Raw genomic sequence first — 6,664 nt, forward strand, 5'->3', positions numbered from 1 at the left:
CACTGTAGCAGTGCGCCACCGGGCCGGCCCAAGGTAACCTATTTTCAATGTAGATTCTAATAAACAAAAAAGTAATATCTAAGTATAGGCTCTTCTCTGCAAATCCTGCCAGCCAATAACTGAGCATGGTGGTTGTGCAAGTGCCTAGTCATTTCCACTCAAGATAACGTCTAATGTATTTGCTATGGAGCTCACTGTCAAACTGAGAATTTGTTGCATCAGCACCATTATATAAAGGCTTCCTCTGCCTGATCTTGTTTCTTCCTTTTTCCTTTCATTAGCATTATTTCCCAGTGAATATTTGTGCTCCTCACTAGTTCTCAGCAGCTGTTTCCCAGAGTACCCACATCTGACACAGCTGGTATATGTAGGAAGGAGTTCAACTTTTCCTCCTCAGCTATTATTGTTCCTATACTTTGGACTGCTATTCATATGGTTCATCTGGTCTGTTTTTGATTCTCTGCTTCATTTTGCTGCAAATGACTTGATACTTCTATTCTAGGGTCATAGTCTCTATGAAAGCCTAACTGAAACTTCTTGATTTGACCTGGAGGCCTCTCCAGTCCATGACACATTCTTTATTCTAGCTCCCTCCTCATAGGAAGAATGAGATACTTGTCCATGGACAACCCAAGGGAAGAATGGCTTGAAAACCCCTTCTAAACAAGAGTTAGCACAATATCTCCTATACAGTTATTGCTATACTTTACAGCAGATTATCTTAGCAAAAATAGTTGCTTTCTTTGGCTTCAACAAGAAAAGAAAGGAAAAATTTTCTCAAATCTGCATCACTCCATCTAGAGTTTCTATTGCCTAGTACTAGGGCCTTGAGCAAGAGGTGTTTCTCAGCTACTCACTAGTCACACTCCCTTTGCTTCTCTTCTTACATCCTCTTTTAAATGAGAAATGTCATTATACATTATTCTAGCTTTGTTGTTTATGGTATAATCTTAGCTCTTAACTCTTAACATTCAAATCCAATGTTTGGAAGAAAGAAAGAAAGGAAGAGAGAGAGAGAAGAAAGAAAAAGAAAGAAAGAAAGGGCACATAGCTTTCAAAAAACCAAGATTTTATCTACTTTAAAAATGTAAAATAAATTTGGCTCTTTATTTCAAATGCATAAAATTTTAGCCTCATTTGGGACAATGAACCTACATTCCCAGTTGCCTCAGCAAGTTCCCCTTTCTTTCTTACCCATCTGAGGAGCTCAGATGGGAATATAAACTAAATATTGCATAAAGGAGAATAAGCTTGAGATGATTTAAAAAACAGAATAAGAAATTGTCTTTGCTTAAAAACAGCAATAAATTTGGGCTGAAGATGGGGCTTGGAGGAAATTTTACAGGCATAAACTCAAGAGTGCAAAAAGACTTGATTTCTTAGTATATAATTAGAACTTGATAACTCAATAATTCAATAAGTATTTCCCAATAATTCCCATTTGACTCTGAACCCACATTTCCACTGATAGTTTAAAATCAAATCTTATCAATCAATGTAAAAAATCTTATGAATCAATGGTAAACTTAGTCATCCCAGACATTTTTTTTTCTTTTTTGGTTTTGAGGAAAAATATTAATTCAACTAAACATTTTTTTCCCTCCATTTTGTTCCCTTCCAAGGGACATGAAAATTCCTGTGTTCAAATCTGAATTGAATGTCAGTCTGAAGTCTCTTCAGTTCTGTTTCATTTCCATTCTGGCAGCAACTAATTATGTAATATCTTCTGTTTATCACTTTTCTTTCCCTATTTTCATCTTTGCTGAACTTTGGACCTTAGTTAACTACATTCAGAACTGAACACTATATGCAATGTGAATAACCGAAGGCCACAATAAGATTGTTCTTTTCTATAACATCAAAACCTACTATTTCCTCAAGCCCTTGTTTATCTCTTAACTTTTTCCAAATGCTTTTTCAACCCAGCAGAAAATTCTATTTCTTAAACTCAATTTGATTATGTACGTATATAACACAAATTTTCATGTAGATTTTAAACATTTGTCATGTAATTTCCAAATGCTTTTTCAACCCAGCAGAAAATTCTATTTCTTAAACTCAATTTGATTATGTACATATATAACACAAATTTTCATGTAGATTTTAAACATTTGTCATGTAAAATTATTTATTAAAGAAACTTGTTTACCTTTAATACTCAAGTCTGTATTATTTAATAACCATTATATTTAATATGTTCATACATATATATATGTATATATCACTCACTAAATATGATTTAATAAAATTATTACTCAAAAGTCAGAGGTCATGTTTCATAGGACACAACAATATGTCCTAGGCAGAAATTAATCTTTGGATGTATTTGAACTCTTTAAGGTTAAAAGAATATTATTTTATGAATGACCACTGTAGTATCGGGTTGAAAGATATTTTACTCTAGAATTTGAATCTGTGTAACTTCATGCACCAAAAGTAAGACTATTAACTGAGTATTAACTGAGTCTGACAAACTGCTCAGTAAAAATAAATCATCAACAAGTATTAAGAAGGAAAAAATATACAAAATCTGTAAGGCAAAAATATGTAAATAAATAAAGACACTGTGTGTGTCATGCTAGAATATTTGCTCATAAGTCCACTTAAGAATAAACTGAGTAGAAAAATGCAACTCTTACCCATTTATTAAGGCCTAGCCTTTATAAAGTTTTTGTTAAGATGTGCAAATCTAGTAAGATTCAAATGATTTTTTTTTTTCAGAATTCAACCAAATAAGCCGAAGGCTTTTGTCTAAGAGATGTTAAACTATTTTAGATTTAACTTGGCAATCTTATTGTAAGATTCATACATATTTATCCATAACCTTACTTTTATCTGTATCAATTTCTATATTAAAACATCTATATCTATATTTGTATCAGCTTTTTCACCTTTCTGTTTTCTTATTAATGAGCTAAAATTTATGATATATTCTCACTCTGTACATGTATGAAAATTGTGTTTTCAAGATTTTTTAAGTTATAAGATTAGTCTTCAATAAAAACAATTTAACCAGGTTGTGTTTATAGCATATTCATTTTACAAGATTGTATCATAACACTTAAAATTACTAAAAATTGTTTGTTTATTTTAAAAAATGGGGGGAAAAATTTTTACTACTACTCAATGCTTTTTCCATTTATTATTTCCAAAAATAATCACATCTACTTACTTCCTTGAGTTGATATGCATGGCATGATATATTTAACTTTCTGATATACAGCTTAAGCCCATCATTGGATCTCAAACTTTCTACATAACATGGTGAGAAAAAGATACATTCTTTCTAAATCTGGCTGCATGTTGACTTATGTTTCAAAACAGTCTAATTGTTTAATTAATTTAATTAAATTTTTCTCTTGCATGAATTCTAAAATTAGTATAAATGAGTTATATATTTATTTTAACCTATTGAATATCATCATTGCTTCATTAATAAAGAGAAAGGGAAGATGAAATTGTATTCATTAATTTTCAGTGCTACTTAAGGGCATACACAAATTTGCAACCTGTTTGGAAGCATTTCTCTCAGAACTACATACGTAGATCAGAATGTACCCGTAAAGACTGATTTAACAGAAGGCATTTATTTGTGTAAATAAATCACTTTATATTCCAGTAAACTTATTTAAACATGCTTAAATCAAATGATAAAAAAAAAAATCCATTTGTATATATCTTAGTATCTCAGTAAATTAACAAAACTGATGTATATTTTCATAAAATGTATGTTCCTTAAAATAAGTGCACACCTACCTCTCTCTTTTTTAATTCTGGGTATTTTTAGAGGTACCACTGGATGACCAATTGAAGAGAAAAACATGTAAACAAAACAGTGGGTTTAGTAAACTTCTAAAATGAGTACTATATATCTCAATGGTAATTCTGCATCATAATCTTCCTGAATATATTATATGGTTTATGTATATATATTTAGGATTTTCTGGAGGGAGTAGTGAAGAAAGAAAGTAAAAAAAAAAAANTCCAAATGCTTTTTCAACCCAGCAGAAAATTCTATTTCTTAAACTCAATTTGATTATGTACGTATATAACACAAATTTTCATGTAGATTTTAAACATTTGTCATGTAATATTATTTATTAAAGAAACTTGTTTACCTTTAATACTCAAGTCTGTATTATTTAATAACCATTATATTTAATATGTTCATACATATATATATGTATATATCACTCACTAAATATGATTTAATAAAATTATTACTCAAAAGTCAGAGGTCATGTTTCATAGGACACAACAATATGTCCTAGGCAGAAATTAATCTTTGGATGTATTTGAACTCTTTAAGGTTAAAAGAATATTATTTTATGAATGACCACTGTAGTATCGGGTTGAAAGATATTTTACTCTAGAATTTGAATCTGTGTAACTTCATGCACCAAAAGTAAGACTATTAACTGAGTATTAACTGAGTCTGACAAACTGCTCAGTAAAAATAAATCATCAACAAGTATTAAGAAGGAAAAAATATACAAAATCTGTAAGGCAAAAATATGTAAATAAATAAAGACACTGTGTGTGTCATGCTAGAATATTTGCTCATAAGTCCACTTAAGAATAAACTGAGTAGAAAAATGCAACTCTTACCCATTTATTAAGGCCTAGCCTTTATAAAGTTTTTGTTAAGATGTGCAAATCTAGTAAGATTCAAATGATTTTTTTTTTTCAGAATTCAACCAAATAAGCCGAAGGCTTTTGTCTAAGAGATGTTAAACTATTTTAGATTTAACTTGGCAATCTTATTGTAAGATTCATACATATTTATCCATAACCTTACTTTTATCTGTATCAATTTCTATATTAAAACATCTATATCTATATTTGTATCAGCTTTTTCACCTTTCTGTTTTCTTATTAATGAGCTAAAATTTATGATATATTCTCACTCTGTACATGTATGAAAATTGTGTTTTCAAGATTTTTTAAGTTATAAGATTAGTCTTCAATAAAAACAATTTAACCAGGTTGTGTTTATAGCATATTCATTTTACAAGATTGTATCATAACACTTAAAATTACTAAAAATTGTTTGTTTATTTTAAAAAATGGGGGGAAAAATTTTTACTACTACTCAATGCTTTTTCCATTTATTATTTCCAAAAATAATCACATCTACTTACTTCCTTGAGTTGATATGCATGGCATGATATATTTAACTTTCTGATATACAGCTTAAGCCCATCATTGGATCTCAAACTTTCTACATAACATGGTGAGAAAAAGATACATTCTTTCTAAATCTGGCTGCATGTTGACTTATGTTTCAAAACAGTCTAATTGTTTAATTAATTTAATTAAATTTTTCTCTTGCATGAATTCTAAAATTAGTATAAATGAGTTATATATTTATTTTAACCTATTGAATATCATCATTGCTTCATTAATAAAGAGAAAGGGAAGATGAAATTGTATTCATTAATTTTCAGTGCTGCTTAAGGGCATACACAAATTTGCAACCTGTTTGGAAGCATTTCTCTCAGAACTACATACGTAGATCAGAATGTACCCGTAAAGACTGATTTAACAGAAGGCATTTATTTGTGTAAATAAATCACTTTATATTCCAGTAAACTTATTTAAACATGCTTAAATCAAATGATAAAAAAAAAATCCATTTGTATATATCTTAGTATCTCAGTAAATTAACAAAACTGATGTATATTTTCATAAAATGTATGTTCCTTAAAATAAGTGCACACCTACCTCTCTCTTTTTTAATTCTGGGTATTTTTAGAGGTACCACTGGATGACCAATTGAAGAGAAAAACATGTAAACAAAACAGTGGGTTTAGTAAACTTCTAAAATGAGTACTATATATCTCAATGGTAATTCTGCATCATAATCTTCCTGAATATATTATATGGTTTATGTATATATATTTAGGATTTTCTGGAGGGAGTAGTGAAGAAAGAAAGTAAAAAAAAAAAAAATGCAAGGAATGCAATTTCCCCAAAATATTTTAATTCCCTTATTTATGAAAACTCTTCTGCTACCACTTTGTCACTTTTTCTCAAAAGATGAAACTATTTGAGGATCATATGGGGTACTATCACCCTACTATAAATGACAACAAGACTTCTAGGGGATTTGGATTATGATTAGAAAATAGTCAATTACTAAGATTCTTTTTGGTGTTATTTTTCATATTGTGAGAAAACAGTTATTGTACTAAAAATTAATTCACTCATATATTTGACCTTTTGTGTAGTTGTTATGATTTACTTAAATTATTTATTTGGCATTTAACAGTAAAATTTTAACAATTTAAGTTTACACAGTTAAGCAAAAGGATGGAAGTACATCTCAGAATCGATGTTTTTATCTGCATTAACAACAGCATACTATTAAATATTAATATTAGTGCATGACAGAAACTATCATTTCAACAAGGTAGTTCTCATTTGGATAACAAAATTAGGACCAGGAAAATTTAAATAAATAGTCTAAATTCGTATAACTACTGAGTTTCAGACACATAATTTTTACAGAAGTCTTTATAACTATAAATCCCATGCTTTTATACAGTATAAACATGAAATATTTATATATTTTATATCTAAATATTATATAAAGTATTATATAATATTATTTAAATTATAGTATAAATTCAAAGTTTTATAAAACGTTATTTAGATATGTTTA

Source organism: Galeopterus variegatus, unplaced genomic scaffold, assembly GCF_000696425.1.
Source record: "Galeopterus variegatus unplaced genomic scaffold, G_variegatus-3.0.2 Scaffold11083, whole genome shotgun sequence".
Taxonomy (NCBI): Eukaryota; Metazoa; Chordata; class Mammalia; order Dermoptera; family Cynocephalidae; genus Galeopterus; species Galeopterus variegatus.